Source organism: Oreochromis niloticus, linkage group LG15 (assembly GCF_001858045.2).
Source record: "Oreochromis niloticus isolate F11D_XX linkage group LG15, O_niloticus_UMD_NMBU, whole genome shotgun sequence".
Taxonomy (NCBI): domain Eukaryota; kingdom Metazoa; phylum Chordata; class Actinopteri; order Cichliformes; family Cichlidae; genus Oreochromis; species Oreochromis niloticus.
Genome location: NC_031980.2, coordinates 14,000,823 through 14,018,532, shown reverse-complemented (window position 1 = coordinate 14,018,532; position 17,710 = coordinate 14,000,823). Strand labels below are relative to the sequence as shown.

General features: G+C 39.5%; 1 long non-coding RNA gene across 2 annotated transcripts; it reads left to right on the top strand.

Moving 5' to 3' along the window:
- The first annotated feature begins 3,158 nt into the window (after positions 1-3,158).
- On the top strand, positions 3,159-11,644 carry LOC102082682 (uncharacterized). Of its 2 annotated transcripts, XR_269880.4 has the most exons (4): positions 3,159-3,413; positions 6,965-7,122; positions 10,281-10,608; positions 10,987-11,644. It is a non-coding gene; the product is annotated as an uncharacterized LOC102082682 (long non-coding RNA). The 2 variants fall into 2 exon arrangements; XR_269879.4 differs by lacking the exon at positions 6,965-7,122 and having other exon boundaries at positions 3,179-3,413.
- The last annotated feature ends 6,066 nt before the right edge of the window (positions 11,645-17,710 follow it).

Below are 17,710 nucleotides of genomic sequence, written 5' to 3'. Positions count from 1 at the left end.
CAAAGAGACAAATTTAGACCTTTGCTTGGTTGCCTGAATGGGAAATAAAGTCTATTTATCACCTTTGGGTCAGAGATATTTTGGTAAACACAGAAAGATACTAAAGGGAGAAGAATCTGTCCTTAACCCCACCTCAACTATTTGTTTCTGCTGTTCCACCACACACACACGTATACGTGAGGACCGCAAATCAGAACTTTTGCTGTAACACGCAAACATCTTTTACAATAAAAATATGCTAATTTCAGAAATTATTTTATAAACTGCTCTTGTCTGTAAATAACTCAATATTTCTTCTCATTATTTATGATAAGGGAGATGAAAAAAGAGCTCCACCTAACTATTTATTTATGTGAAAGCTGAAACATGCTCTAAAACATTTTGTGGGTTGCAGAATCTTTAATTGGACACGTGGATTAAGACGATACTGTTTATTTATCAAAACAGAAGCGTTTATCACCTGACAGCATGTCAGTGGGGCACAAATTACAAAACTTGTGTGCTCGTGTCCCCCAGCTGCTCCAGGAAGTAAAAATAAAGATGAAAAATATTTTAGTGATGTTCATTTAGAAAAAAAGCAAAAATATGCTTTCTATCAAATGTTAACTGGTTCTGGGTGTACTTTGCTGCAGGAAGCCTAACAACCCCATAAACGCGACATAAGCTGTATAAGACATTGTAAAAGTGTAATGTAAAATAACTAGTTATTTGCTTCATTGAATATGAGTTAAAAAAAACTCGATGTGATCCCAAGGTCCGTTTGCATCACTTAGGCTCAATGCTTTAAAACATAAATGTTAGATTGGACGCTCAATGTGCTGTGCAATGGAGCTTCACAGCGTCTCTGTTACAGCCGCCGTGACCTGAAGCTGTTGAACCGGCTCCGCCACCGGCACAAAGAGCCAAACTCCTTCCACAAAGTGGAGCACATGACCGAGAAGCAACGAGCTGAGAGAAATTTTCTGCAAATGTTTGCAGCATGGCACTGAAATACTCAGCAGACTTGTGGGCTATTAATGAGCATCTCCGTCACAACTCTTCTCTCAATAGAGGCAGATGACCTGCTGTCAGCTGTGGCAGGCAATCAAATAAATATAGAGTGTTGGATTATGAACCCTGAGTCCTGCCAGTGGGCAGCCTGTTGCCTGCTCCACTGTCCTCGTCCTGCTCTGGCAGTTTTTCCTTAGTGCCCTGCATCCATTTATCACAATGTTTTTGATTTAAACACATGGCATTCCTAACAAAAATACCAAGTCCTCTCCACCAGCAGGCCAAGCGACCCAGAGCTCCGAGGACGTCACGTCAGAAGACCCAGAGAAAGCCCAACTCCTTCACAAAACACCCCAAACTTGTACACAGTGCCAAGCCACCAAGAAAAAAACCCCATATATTTGAAGATTTGCGATCATAAAACCTTTTTTTTCCAGCTCTATTTAAAGATAGGGTTAGGTTTTAAGCCTCCGATGAGAGTAAGATTAGGGTTAGGGTTAGTGTAAGCTTTAAAAACAACTCACAAGGTGAAAATTATAATAAAATCCAGCGTTGCAACTCGGCCAGAAAAGATCAAGCTCCTAAATCTGGATCCTCGCCTCGACAATCAGCTGGGCACAGCTAACCGCAGGCAAGGGCAGCAGGAGCCTTGTGGATGTTTGACTGAATGCTTCTTTTGGTCACAGGGAAGACCATGAACAAATCTTCTAGCCACACAGAAAACTCAGACATTCACCCTTCAAAGCTCAACGGGCCATCCAAATTAAAAAGGCATTTGTCGGAGAAAATGAGCTTCATCTACTGGCCTGAATCTGTTCCACACATTTCTGGGAAGGTAGTAAATTTCAATACATGCATCATTTTTTTTCTGGTTCCTTTTGCCCCAAATGATCCATTATATGACAGTGAATCAGGAGCCTGGAGTTGAGTGGTCTCCAAAGCCTCTTCACATGCATACCTCAACAGCACAGGCCCCCCTCCTGCACAGGATACAGGAGATTTGGATGCGCAGAACTGTGCTCAGCCCCTGATGTCAGAGATGACTCAATCCAGAGGCTTGTAACTCCATAATGCATCTCGGAGATTCCGAATGGAGGTGAACGGGGAGAGAAGGAGTAGAAGGAAGCAGTTTCCATTACTCAATGAACATATTTTCGCTATTAGATAAAAGCAGTCTCATGCAGATTTCATAAGGTAGAATACAAAACGGAAGAAACACCGTGTCTCTGTTACAGACCTCTAAGAGGAGTGTTAAATCTCTTTTGACTCTAAGCCCACTTGAGTTAAACACATTGTCGTGTTTTGTTTTTCGCTCTGTGAGGCTGGCCCTCACTGCGTGGCTCCCCGGGGAGGCTGAGATTAGCTAGAATGTGATGGGATGGTGACAAATATCCAACACTCCCCCGTATCAACAATCACAAACGAAACCACAATGGAGGAGAGTTCAGCTCCGATTGGGCCGGAAAACAAAACAAAACAAAAAAAGGAGACGTGGCCAGGAAGCGAGGTATCCATTTCATGCCCCTGTCTGTTTGCCTACCACCTGTTAGACATGATCATTACCACGGAGCAAGGGCGTAGGGGGCTAAGCTGGCCACATTTATATCAACAAGCTGGGATAAAACTGTCTAATTATCCCCCACGGCCCCTGGCCTGGCCCCCCGACTCTCCTTGCAGAGCTCGTCCCATTTGCCAGCCTGGCCTGCAGCCAAACTCTGCAGGCTGGTATGTGAAAGCACATCCTAATGACAGCTCTCTTTCACTCCCGGGTCTTTGTAATTGCCCTGAGTAGCTTATACACATTATGTGGCACCAGTCCAACTAAATAGTTAAAAGGTCAAGAGGAAAGTTTAGTGGGACAGGTCTATGAAGGTGTGCTGTAGCTGGTCTGAATAAATGATCACAACCACTGTACGTTTCGAAAGAAAATATATTTGTGGCCCCAAAACTGCATTGTATGTACAGATGGCAGTCTTAAACATGGCAGCGGTAACTCTTTCGTGCTGTTTTCAGGGGTCTCATGAGTGGAAACAACTGCAATTTCCCATTTTAACAAGCACCATTTTCAAATAACATCTAAGCAAATCCGCCACTTGTGAGCAAATGCTTGAAGTCAAGCTTTGATGATCAGCCGTGACTGAGAGCAAATGTAGACTAAATGTAAGCAATTTGCACCTGTGCAAAGCTGACTATTACCATAACAGTTTTGATGGCTACAGATGGAATGCGGTGGGTGGGAGTGGGGCATCTAGCTCCCCGTGGGAGGTAGCATTAACGTCTTAATTAGGACGCATGGGGGAAGATTAAAAGTGCTCCAAGATGACGAGGGAGGCAGCAATGGGAAACTGGAGCTGATCGTCTTTCCTAGTTCAAGGCTAATTGCTGAAAGGGATCTAACATGGATGTGCAGGGAAACACGGACGGTATGTAAGAAGATGATGTGAGCTCATTTCTAAAAGCTGTCTCTGGACTAATTCTGTATGTCTTCGGCGGCTATATTAATAAGACATCGCGAATACAAAAAGGCCGGACAAATCAGTGTCATCGCGATCTAACAACAGATGAGTTTTTTTGTGATCTTGTCAAGAATATGAATGCTTTTTAGTAGCTTTCTAAATTTCCTTCAAACCACCGGCGACAGAATTGTCGCTCGGCAAAAGCCACCACAGCCGCCTGTGCGCTTGCCTCAAGATCTCTGATAATGTGGCAGCTGCGGCAGATATGATTACTACAACTGGGCAGAGGCTCGAAGCTGGCCTTGTCTCTCCATTTAGTGGTTTAGATAAACTAGCAGTAGAAGTCAAGCATTTTCATTTCATTACTTGTAACAAGATTTGTTTTCTGCATCGTTAAAATAAATAGATCTGACCGGGCTTGCAGAGAGAGTCTACTTAGAGGTTGATTCGCTGATGATGAATACCTGATGCATCACATCTCCAGTTTCTTTATGCATTGTTTTTCAAATCCTTTTCTGGTAATGCTAATGGGAGGCGACGTCAGCACAGGAAATGACAAATCAAAGTTTAAGAGCAACAGTCACGAAGCGAAATGTTAATGTCTATATTGACTAATTATGGGTGGAAAGTAGTGATCACTGTGGGTGGCTTCAAGGCTCTTTTAACCACAGCGCATAGTTTTGTGGTGTGCGCATGATAAATATGTAATTTTGAGCAGAGTTTACCCAGTTCAGCTATAACACCAGAAGAGAACGTTACTCACAGCGGGACCCGGCTGTGCTGAACTCATTATTCCAAGATTATTCTTTAAGAAAAGAAAAAAAATCTGTGAATGTTCGCTGCCACCAGCTAAGCGGTTAACACATTTATTACGGTTCACACGTTTCAGAGTAAGCGGAGGCTTACTTTTAATAAAGGCCAGTTGCAGAGAGTTTCTATGAAATAAAATAACCATCCCTAATTGCCCTATCAAATGATTTCTTTTCACTGACGTCATTTTTAAACATTTCTTCCGGATAAAATCCTTTCGGGCCAAATTTGTGTGAAGTAAGGCGCACTGCTGTTCTAGAGATCATCTAAAATGATTCCCCTGGCAGTGTCCAAACTTTATAGAGTAGTATAAGGCAAGCCTTCCCCAATAAAAATACAGGTGCTTTTCTTCCTTTTCCAAAGACTTTTGCAGATTTCTTACAGCTAAACAGTGATATATCATTTATTTATTCTTGGAATGATCTGAACCAATAGCTGGACAGGTCCGTGTTAGGACTTCAAGTACATTCTTGCTGTTTGTGAGCGATTTGCCAGTGATTTGCATTAAAATGCAAGCTTGTGCATCTATCTGGTTAAAAAAAAAAAGATCCCCAGCTTTGAAGCAGTTGAAAGTGCACGGGGATAAAAACTCTATACAATTTCCACATGAAATAAGAAGACGGGGGTCCACGGGGAGACACTAAATTGAAACTAAGGCTGTGCCTTATAGACCACAGGATGTGCCTGCAAAATTTAGACATATCAAAATGACGAAAAAGTCTGTTAGTGCCCATTCATATATACTGAATGGCTTGTAATGTTCTCAGGCCCTTGGAGGATACTTGCAAGGTTGAGGAAAGACTACAGGAAGAGCAGAATGGTTTTGACATAACTTTATTTTAGTGCGCTACAGGTTTTCTCTCCTCCCTGCAGTTTAATGTTGTATTCCACTGGGTCCCGGAAGGAAGCAGCCCAGTAAATCCCTACTGCTCGACTTAAAAAGGAAATGGTATCTGAAGACAGGTGAAAAACTGAAAGATAAATACATCCAGGCCTCTCGCCTGTAGTGTTTCTCTCCAGAGGGTCATCTCCCAGCTACACAATTTAATGGCGGGGGCATTTGGTTTAAATTTAGCCAGAGGGGAAGCCATATACACTTCTGAAAACATAAGTCATTTTGATTAAAAACTCGCATTTCACGTTACAGACCACCGGCTGGTTCTTAGATAAGCCTTTCAGGACAAGCAGGTATCTGGGTTTTTAGGCCAGTTTGCAGAATTTAATTGAGAGAAAGAAACAGTGGACATTGAAACGCACACGCAGGAGATACCCTGGGGGATTTGCGGGGTGGTATGTGGATTAGGAAGTCTTCACTTAGCTGGGTATAATGAACTGAGCTGATGTGCACCCCTGTAAGGTTTAACATTCTCCCTTTTTTATTTGGAGGAAGGAGGTTGGGGATTGAAAGGTAAACAATGAGAACCTCTTGCAGCCGCCTCAGCGGCTCCCATTGCACTTCAAAGGGGTTTCCATATGTTTTCAAGATCTGAACCAAAGTCCGGTATCGCCATTTAAAGCTGTTCAAGGTAGTGTGTTTCCCCCCTCTTTTTTTAAAAAAAGAAGAAGAAAAAAAATTCCTCACTTTAATACGGTTGCCTTGCTACATGCAAAGAGAACGATTTAAAAATATTTGGCAATATAAAAAAATAAAAGCTTGTTGGAAAATTATACAGCAACAGTTCTTCCACCGTCCTGTACTGCTGTGTTATCTGAGACAGTCATGTTATAGGTTAGAAATCACCATCGGGGTGTGTCTGTTAAGGCGATAAAGCATCCACCATCTGCTGTGCTCCAAGCGCTTGTCATGGTAAGATGAATACTAGAGTAGTAGTGTGTGTAGATAGTATCCACAACATCAGCGAGCGGTTTATGGAGTCAACTACTCAGAGTCCAGCTGACAGAGTAAAAAAGTCAGGAAATAATCTGTCTCAGACAAGCTCTGTTTATCTAACAGGTAGTTTCCAATAAGATGTGTACACTTGCCCCCCAAAAGCTCCTATTTATCCACAGTAGCAACTTAGATGCTTTTGTGAAACTTTTGCCAGTTCAGCTGCATACCAACCAATAAAAATGAAACACACGGCGCGGCCTGTGAGTCCGGTACACGGTTGTATTAATAGAATAGCTGCATTGTCATTTTAACTTTAAGCTGAGTTCATTATTCTTTACTTAAAGGTAATCAGTGGGGCTCCCTGCTCCGTGAATTGCACGACACAATATTTAGATATCTCCTTTAATCATTGCGGTTCATTTATTTTTACCCTATTAAAATAAACATGCTGGAGTATTACCAGCTGGCTAAAAGAAAGTGGAATAAAAAAAACCAAAAAAAAAAAAAAAAACACGCTGCAGTATAAACCCAGAAATGGTGAATTGCTTTGGTATGAGGAATTTCAAAGGAAGCACAATTCTCAGCAAGCAGCTTCAGTACATGAGAGAGCAAAGTATCCAGAAGCTGTATCTCTTCAAAGAGAGGTTACACGGTATATCAGTGATTTTGTAGGGGTCAGTAGATCATGACGGACTCTAAGTTGAGAATTACATTTTGACAATACGGCTTTAACATCCTGGACAAAAGGGGGCCTGCTATAATCTCTGAACAAGATATAAAACAAATGTGCAGAAAAGCATAAAAAGCACCATGAAACCCGAGTGTTTCAATGTCCAAACATGCCATGACCACGGACCATCTGTTTTTTCCTTGTTAGGGAAGCCAATGGAGAGGTCCACAGTGATGCGTAACCTCAATAAATATTGCAGATCCACAGAGACATCCCCCAATTTGTCCGCTGGTGATTCATCTGGGAACTAATAGTGGAAGACAATAAGCAGTGAGAGGGACCATCTGAAAGACATCAGTAAACATGTGCGTAAATCACACTGACCCAGAGCGATGGTAGGAAAAGTCTCTCCACAAAATCATCTTGTGGTTGGATGAGTACAGGGCTAAAAGCAGGACAGCGATGTTAAGGCTATTCCCAGATTCTTGATGTTTTGGCCTGCATGAATTATAAGAGCTTGTCCTTTCAGTGACCTCGCAAGTAATTATGCATGGATTACAACACTGTCAATTCCTACCATTTGAAGCTAAAACTATGTATCTTGTGTGTCTACCCCCAAATTCACCTGATAGTCACCTGGATGTTAGCTGGGAGTTTGCCTGATTGATGCAATTTTGTCTCTACTCAAAAGTTAATTTACACAAATTCATTGATTAATGATTTACAGCTTAAATCTACAAAGATGTGTCTTCAAATGGGAGCTTAAATGTGCTATAATAAAGGATCCTGATGCAAGCCACAGTGCTTCACATTTGACATCAATAACTACAGCTATCATAACTTTTCCACCCACTGCAGCTTTTCCAGCCAAAACTGAACAGAGCACAAAAGGCCAAACACAGCTCTACTTCTATTTGGGAAAAAAGACAGATGAAGCTAATTTAACAATAAGGACAGAATTCCCTAAAAATAAACTTTGAATGTATAAATTGTGATGTTGACTAGTTTTTTCCCCATTTAATTTTATTCTTCCTCCCACAGAACCAAAGTGAAGATAAATGTGACCCGACTTGTTGTGCGCTATGTTATGCTGATTAAAACAACCTGTTGGTCTTGCAGCTTAACCAACCACACATTAGCTACTTTTCCTCACAAGCTGGCTGTAACTTCAGCTTGATAGCTATGGCCTAAAGACCTGTACTCGACCATCTGGCGACCATCACTTGGAAGTGAAAAATGTGTATTCACCAACAAGTTTTGAGTGGATGCTGGAGGCTGCTGGAGACCTACAGACTGGTCAGTGGTTATTCCTGGTCAAGTGGTAGTGAAACTGTGAAAACGGCGAACGTTTGCCTTCAAAGTATGAGCTCTATTTCCAGTATGCGTCACGCTTTTTTAACTTCACCTCAGCTCGGACAGTAAATGGCGAGTGTTGCCAGTGTTACCATCATCTTCCACACAACCTAAGGGCGACTGCAGCAATCTGCTGGTGACCAAAGTCACCAAGGAGTTTCACATGACTGCCAACAACCTCCAGAATCCACTCGCTTTCGAGTTGGGGGATAAACATTTTTCCCGATTGACCACATACCAGGGGGTGTAACTCGTTAATAGTACCTTACTAATTAAGTGGGCCACTCAAACATAAGAAATTTCCTCCAAATCTGTTACCACAGTTCACTGCAGAGCAACTAATTTTTTTGGTTTCAATCAGACAACAAGCAATCACGTGGTTCAAGAAGAACGAGTCCTTCAGTGTTTTTACACAACTGATTCCAAGTTTTTGATCACTGGGAAATGTCTCTGTTTTAGAAATAAAAGCAAAATTTAAATTCATTTTAATATTAAAATGATCATAAAATGCTATTTAAAAAAAGTTGGTAGCTGGGCTTCAGCACCCGATGCCCTACTAAAAGTTAACTATGCAACGCCGCCTCCACAGCACTACATTCACTAGTCAAACAGCAGCATCTGTTAACTTTTCCTCAACACAAGGAAAAGGAACACAAAAGAAAGGAGGCCACACCTTTCAACACCACATTAACTAGACTCCAATAGGCCCAAATTCAACTAACAGTATTAACACAAATTTTTATTAGGCTTTATCTGCTAAATAGTTAAATTTCCAAGGAAATAAATAAAACAATATAAAACAAAACAAAATAGAAATCACCTCCTGAATAGTGAGCAGTGGACTCTTCATATAGCTACCCATTGGTGATCTAATCTTTTGGCATGGTTTCAAAATAAATGTTTTTGATAACAAAGCAATATCTGGCATATAAGAAACACTAAATTGTGTTTCACTATTAGGTAGTCAGTAGTTTTTTAAATAATGCATTTGTTCCTTTTTAAGTTCTGAGTGTATATCCTGTGACAAAAGAGGTTTTAACAATGAGGGCCAACCCAACAGATTGACAAATATAATGTTACTGGGTTCAAGTGCAAACTGGGGAGAGCTGCTTAGTCTTGGATGGGACTTTAGGGTTAACGTCCAGCATTAAATTTCACTTTAGTTAGCTAGAATGTTGCTAGCCTTTAAAATTTAATGCTTTTCTTAGGCTAAGTAGCTAGTTAGCCCGGGAGGTTCCTTTTGCAGCTTATCTTGGAGCAAGCACGCTATAATCCTTTCCTTAAACATTTGCTGTCGTGTGTGTTTAACTTTAAATGCATTACATAGATTTAGCTTCCATTGCACAGTATGGACCCACCAGTTTAATATCCAAAAGCATGTCTTAGCCTCTAAATTGGCTACATGATGATTAGACATTTCCCAGGAAATAGCTAAATAGTATATAAACTTTAAGGTCCAAATTTGGATTTTAAGAATTAATATTTACACCCAAATGCATATTTAGACACAGTGCTGTTTTTTGTTTTGTTTTGTTTTGTTTTTGTAAATTTAATACGAGGTTATGATTAATGTGAATGGGGCTTAATCTGAGTAATTTCCACCTACAGTTAGTCCTTCAGCAGCAGACATTAAAACTCAGCTGTAAACACCCATGCACATGAAAAACATCAAACCCATATATCAACATCCATCTAATCCATATACAGTGACAATTTTATTGTGCTCATAAAACGCTCTCAACTGCCCTTAAGCACATTGTATTTTCAGACGTTGTTTTAAAAAGGCTTAAATTACGCTCAAACAGCATCAAGATGAATGGATTGGCAGCACTAATATGAGAGCATTTTTTGCTGTGCTCTTTTCAAGACAGGGAATTTTCCTCCGCTCGGCCTTGCCAAGAGCAGGAGGGGAAAATCAACTCCATTCAACTATTTGTCAACTCCCTTTAGAAACATTTAATAGTAATAAAATTTATAGCTCCAGTTTCCAAAGGATACTGCCAGTGAAGTTCATCTCTACGAAAGTGGTAGTAAATGCTACCATTGTTTCAAATTTTTGATTTATGGCTCAACCATTTGCGGAGGTTTCAGATATAAATATTGGTGACTCTGAGCAGGGTATGAATATAATGTGTGCATTCATTTATGTATCTATCCATCTCTTTGCCAGGTTACATGTTCAGCCAATTTCATATTGTCCATCAGGAATAGAAGCCGAGGAGGATGCAGTCTCCTCGCTGTAGGATGAGCAATGACAGTACCAGACACCCTTCAGGAATCTAGTGGAGCTTCCAAAATTGAGTTGCCATATGGCACTGATGCTTAAAAATTGTCTTGAGACAGGTAACAGCATCAACTCATATGTCATGCCTGTCAGCTACATTGACTTGCTGTTAAAACTTTGATAATGACCTCCATCAACATCGGTTGAGTATTAGAAGAGGAGCAAAACAATTGAAAGAAGACCAAAGTCATCATTAGGGGGATTTTAGGTTGAGGTGAGTCATTTCATCACTCATACCGTACGTGTCTTCTGGGCTCTTTTCTGTGTTATTCCATTACGATATCATTCATAGTCATATTATAAAAATATGTTAGTCATACTATGGATCACAGTTCAAAGTGTAAACCTTTTTACTGAACAGTGTAGAACTGCCCATAATAAGGTTATTAAAACAAGCCATAATGGATACGAAGGGGAAAGGGAAATCATGGTCAGAGTGAGTTATGTATTGTCAAGGAACAGTAAAAGCCAATGATGAATTATTATCTGTTTCAATTTTTTTCTTTTTTCCTCTTTTTCCTCCTGACATGAGGAAGGAAATGCTCTTTGTTTTCTTAAGGATGAGCACTTTTCTTCTTTTCATCCCTTTCAGATCCTCTTGCTGAATCCTCAGGCCATCAAATTGAGGATTTAGAAGGCCTTAGGCGGCAGTTATGGCTCCCTACAGAAGCTTCCTCGTGATGCCGAGTGGCGACTCTTGAAGGTCGGGGGAGGAAAACCAATTTGCAGGAAAAAAAAAAAGGTTATTTCAAAAACCCTGGCGAACGACCGCAGCTCACTTTGAAATGGAGCATCAATCAAGCCTCTTGCTCTCTTTGCTGTAATTACTGGGAAATGTTATAAATTTTGGGAAGTTTTGAGCGCTGAAAACATTGAAGGATAAACACGTTTTTTGTACCAGGAGAGAGTGAGTCACCCAGTGAGGTGAATTATTGAGACATGATAAAGTTTGAGTTACTGCTCTTAATAAAGTGGGTTCTTTTTCAAAGTAACTGACAAGATTCTATAGATTCTACCTTTTTGTGTAGTGTTAATATGTTAAAATTAAAGTAAATGCATGCTAGGTCTGCTGCTAGGATGATGTGAGTTTGAGCAGTAAAATCATCCACACCCTCGCACATGTGCAGATTACATTATGCTTCCAGTCCTACCACAGAAAACCTGTGTAATTTATAGGCAAATAAATCTATCCCCTTCCTTACAATTAAACCCTCAACTCTAAAGGGTGGCACAAGAGAGGTCTCGTTTCAAAAAAAAAAAAGAAGAAGAAAAGAAAAAGGAAGAAATAGAGCGAGCCTTAGCTCCATCCTAAATCACTCACCACAGCAAAGCTGCATTCTTCGACTTTCCTCCAGAGCTTTCTCTGCTAGTATTGAACACCGAATAATCGCAAGCCTGCATGGAACAACTATGTATATTGCATCAACATTAAAGCACGCATCTGTCACATCCCCAGTGAATGAGGAGGTTATTTGTGAGCCAAGCTGAGATGCTGATGGTGTTCAGCTGACAGGTGGCTGGAGTGATGATGGAGGTGTGGAAGCCACATGCTAAACAGAGCATCAAGACGCTGTTCGCCGAATAGTCTTACTGACTCGGTTTGCATTTGTAGATATAAAACATTTTATAGTGGTGAGATTTTTTTTTTTTTACACAACCACAAATATGAAGTTGAAATAAACAAACTGAAATTCATCAAAACACAAAGGAAATGCCTTCAATATTTCTCTTACTGCAGAAAATCTAACCCAGTTAATGTTGTGCCACAATAAAAAAAAACTACAGTTTAAAGTACATGGATGTTCGTGTTCATCTTTGGCACACTGGGTCAGTTTATTTATTTGACTTCCCAACAGCATGGTGTTGACTGTGAAATTCCGTGTGCAGATTTAGTCATTTGGCAAAAAAAAGGAAACAGCCAGAAAATTAAATTAAATATGGTCTGTTTTTGACCAGGACGAGGGCTACAAAGGCAGATGGTCATGTTAAATATGGCCAAGCATTCAAAGAAATAGGTCAGTGTGTGTGGGCCAAGTATCTCTATGCTAAGCTCACTAGCATCACATAGAAATAAAACTAGCGACAGGTGAATTTCCAGGGCCTGCACGACTGGGGCTTTGGCAGTCGTTTTCCATCCAGCAAACACTCACAACCAGTGTTGGTCAAGTTACTAATTAGTAATTAGTTACTAATTACTGATTACTTCTCCAAAAAAGTAATATCATTACTTTACTGATTACTTATTTTCAAAAGTAATTAGTTACTTAGTTACTTTTAAAAAACATGATACACAACCTGAATATGTAATAAAGCAATAGACCTTTCAGCCCAATTCTATTTTTATGCATAATCCATCATATAAAATTGAATCAAATGGAAAGCCTCTTTTTAATAATTGTTTTATGAGTTTTAATTTTTTAATTTTATGCACATTGCATTAAGCAAAAGTAAATTACATACAACAGTCTTTGACCTGAAGAAACTGTTTAACATTTAAGCCTATTTTCTGCATATTCCAGCATATAAAATAAAATAATGTTTTGTGTTTAAACTCACTCTTTCAAATAGTTGCAAGTAAAACAGCAAAAAATAAATAAAATCAAAGATTCAGCGGCACTGAGTCCTGTCGCTCTTAAATCTATTTTCACCTGTTTAGCAGGAGTGGGGTGGGTGGAGGTTTGCGCGGTACCACAGCGGTCATGTCAGTGGGGGGATCCGGAGGTTTCTCTGTGAATTTCACATTCCCACAGGGGCTTGCTAGGTGCCTGCTCAGATTCGAAGTTTAATTTTTCACTGTAGAAAGAAGTTTTCTTCCCACGCAGAGTGTACAGCTAATGTTTTTGTCACTTTTTACGAACTAAAACTTAAAGTAATGTAAGTACGTCCACGGTTTAAACTCCATATTATCCATTGTTGATCTACACAGGTCTGTTGCTACTTTTTTTGCAATATTAATCCCTTACATTACTCATTACTTGAACAAAGTAATCGGATTACAGTAACGCGTTACTGCCCATCTCTGCAACCCTCATGATGGGTGGCTGCCAGGTGGTTGCAGACCGGTCTCTAGGCCTGTGTGATTGGGGCCTTATTCGCTTGGTCCTCCATGTGAACGTCACATGGTTAAAATTTAATAAGGTGCTTTTTCTCCCCCCGCGCCACCTCGCTACGAGTTTTCATGAAGTTTGGCTGGAGCTGATACATTGCTGCTTAATCACCAAGCAAAACAGGACAGATAACTTAGAATTTCCTCTGGTTTTAATTAAGAATAACAAAATATTTTCTGAATGTTTCACAAACAAAAACAAGAGATAAAAAATGATGTATTGAGCTTCATGATGAGTTTTTTAATATCTTCTTGGATTCTTCCATTGAAAAGCATTATGGTAACCCAATTATACTGGCTTCGCATCTTTGTTTAGGCTAATGAACAGAAAACAAGCCTGTCAAAAATAGAAAAAACTGGATTAAACTTGTTTAACTGATTTATTGTGTCTACTGTTTAGTGCATCCTGTCTCTGCTTTCAAAATTGCCTCCAGCTGTTATAGCAGTTATATAAGCCCATCATTTGCAGGCACAATTACTTGGTGTTGCAGTAGGTATAAGGTTCAAAAATGGGCTCTATATATCTCCAGTAATCTGGACGATTTCATCCAGCTGTAAGCAGTTGACTAGGTTAAGCTTGATCCTTCCCTCAATGTTCTAAAAAACTTCTGGGTTAAGCAGCAGAAGGTGTGATTGTCTGTAGGCCAAAAGGGACAATTCAGCTAAGTGGTGTGTAGCAGTGTGCATTACAGCAGCACATTATATTCTCACAGTACAAACTTTCTAAGAAGGGAAAGCCCAACAATTAGGAGTATAGGATTCTTTACTGACTGCGTTTCCCGAAATTAAGTCATTACATCCAATAGAGCTGATGAGGCCACACCTGACAGGAAAGCCCGAGGCAACTGACTCAACAAAAAAACAAAGGACCTGCGGCTGTGCTCCAAGCAAACTACTAATGTTTTTTACTCACTTGTTTGATAATTGTTTCATCTTTCGAACATGAAAGAGACACGGCAATGTGTTGCATCATGAACTGAAAATATAAAGATGTTGTCTTTTATCACCCTGCTTTGACTTCCTTAGATTGAATTAAAATGGCCCTAAAAAAACACAATGGCTGTTTTCTCAGATGTGCTGTGCAGCCGAAGAACTCATTGTTCTCTAAAATACGAAATTACCTAAATGTGGATGACATGCATACCTAATGACGTGCCGAATCATACAGTTAATCAGACTGGGTAATGGAGCACTGGGGAAATGATCCCACCAGTTTTTATTTTAAATAAACAGAGCCTACCTACAGCTACTGTACATAATATCCTTATCTTACATCTTATACCAACATGGTTATGCTAGCCAAATGTTAATTAAACTGCATTTAACTGTGTCAGGTGTGGAGAAAGACTGATAAACGAAGGACTAACAAAGGTCAAATGGCGCACACAAGATAAGGATGGAAGAATGTGTTGCAGTTTTATGATGCTGTATGTGCATTTAACTCAGTCAAACCATCTTTGTATTTCTGGCGATAGCTTTGGAATGGGCAAAAGGAAGTGCACCAACAATTTTTAAAATGCATTTATATAAACCATGAGGGTTGTATTAGGGTTGGCACAATACTGGAATTTTAAACCATTAGGAAAATGCTGTTTTCAGCAACTTGGGGAAAAACATGTAAAAAAAAACCTTAAGAGGCAATTTTTGATCAATACACACAATGAGAACACACCCCAAAATAAATAAATAAATACTTTAACATATCTCTAAGGTGTGTACATTAGGGCTCTAGCATATCATGTTGTCCTTGATAATACTTGAATAGATTCAGTGAGGTAAACGTAGATCTTGTATTGACTTTCAAGATGCCTGGAAACCTTTCTTGAAATTGCACACAGTCTCTGGGGCTGCTTTATGTTGCTGCGTGGTATGTGTTTACTTGTATAGGTCTCATATTACACTGACTGCCGCTGATTAACATTTTTCCACCCATTCTTCTTTTTAAAATTAAAAGAAGAAGTTTGTTTTGGTATAAAATGTTGCAAAAAAGTTTGATAAAATTCAATCAGTATGAATCAGAAATGTTACAATCCAACTTATTCCAGCCTGTCTTGTCAGTGTTGGAAAATACTATTCTGTCGGGTAGTTGACACTAAAACGCAAGAATTAGTGCCGTTCAAACTCTTCTGACTTTGCCAAAACAGCTGATATATGCTCTAAAGTAATCCTTTTGCGAATTCTGTTCCACAGAATCTAAACAGCCTGAGAAGTGTTGCTCCTGGCCAGCAGAGGGTCATTTACTTAATGGCGAATGAATCTCTAATCCTGTGTAAACGTCAGGTCCGTGCAGTAAGTGCTCCTGCAGACAGAGAGAGTTTTGCTCCCTGAGCTTTCAGCCAAAAAAACTCTGAGCTGTTCCTCAAGCTGGAGACAAGGTCAAGGAAATAATGTTTGATCTGTTATGGCACTCTTATAATTATTTGGACCCTGGAGGAGGACCTTTTCTTTGGCTTGGCTACTGCCATCTAATATTTCACTTGAAAGATGTGAAAGCCATATCACTACTTGTGGTGTAAGTACGCTGCTGGATATTCCTAAATCTGCTTGCAAATTTATTCCCCCACTCACTGTAATTCTAATTACTATTAATTTTAAAAACTCAGTAGATTTTCAGTTATTTGTTAGGCTTTTTTGGGTGAGGGGGGCTGATAGACCTAAAGCTACTACTGGCTGAATCACATAGTCAAATAAGAAGCATGTTTTTAATATATTGCATGTGAGTGATGAACCTCTTCCTAAAACAACACTGGGGGTTTCTGATGCCTGTATCTCACGTTCAAAGCTACAATAGAAAAGTTTCAGGAATTCTGCTTCTACTTGGAAGGTTATACAAATAATAGGAGGAAAAGATTTTATAAAATAAGTTAAAGTTTTCATTTCTGTCAGTTTTAGTTCAATTTTGTTACAATTCAGTGCTGTATATTCTGATGTCCAATTTCTCAATTATTACAAAAATTCTCTATTTAAACTAATTAAAAATGTATCAGTCACAAATTCTTAGAGATTATTATTATTACATGATATATCACATGTAAGTTAATAGTTAAGAGTTGTTTTTCTGATCAACAGCTAAAAGAAGATTTATGACTTAAATGCTTATTTGATGGCACCTTTTTTGACAAAAATACAAATCCAGCTTTACATGCAAATCTAAACATACTGAAGGCAGTAATCTGCTAATGTTTATCATTTAATCTTGAAAAAAAGCTGCTTACTATTATTTAATATTTCTGTGACTGTGTTTTTGACAAAGTAATTATTTAATTAATGATTTTGCATTTACTGACTGATTTCCTAGAGATGCCAAATTGTAAATGATTTATTCGTAAAACGTACAAAAGTTAGTCCTCATCATTTTGAGCTGAAAGGGGTACAGCCAGGATAAACAACTTATGATAATGTTTGAAATATTTCATAATACTGAATCTGAAGGCAGATGAAGGCCGAGCTATGACCCTAACAGAAGTGTAGGAGGGATTTAAAGGCACTGTTAAAACAATATATATATTCATAAAAGCAGGAGTAAAAATGAAGCCAGTGTTATTCCATTCAATAAATCTCCCACAACAGGAGGGGCTGGAGGAAAAAGTGGCTGGCGTACGATGCGCTGAACTCGAGTATTTCTTTACAAGTGATGACTTATACAAGAGTTCAGCTGCTCTATAAGATGTGCCGTGTGGTGAGATGAGCTAACGCACGTGTCGAGCTTGAATGGGAGGAAATGGAGGAGGTCGGGGAGTCTTCGGTGGGTATTAAACTCTGAGGTGGGCGACTATTTGCTGTGATCGCTGAGGTTTAATTGTTCTGAATGCAGCTGGCAGTCAGCTTATGCCTTTGCACACGACAGACTGACAGCATCGCAGGTTTACAGGGAAGAAAGCGCTAAAAGAAGACGTGGCCATAAAATCTTTTTCAGGGATTTTCTGACAGGTTTTTGAAACGTACCCTGTCTCTCTCCTGCTTCGATACTATCTAATAAAGTTGACAGTCACATATCAACATTAACATGTCAGCCTTCATATGTGTGATTTAATGGTAACAAACGCAGGGTTTCAACCAGTTTGTTACAGCCTGTTGGGATTCCCATATTTTAAAGATGTTTTTAAAAATGGCCTAAAATATAATATAAGCTTACTGTTTCCTTTAGCCATTAAACACACCTCACAATAACAGACCACATCTCTGTCCACAAACTTCAAGATCAGCAACC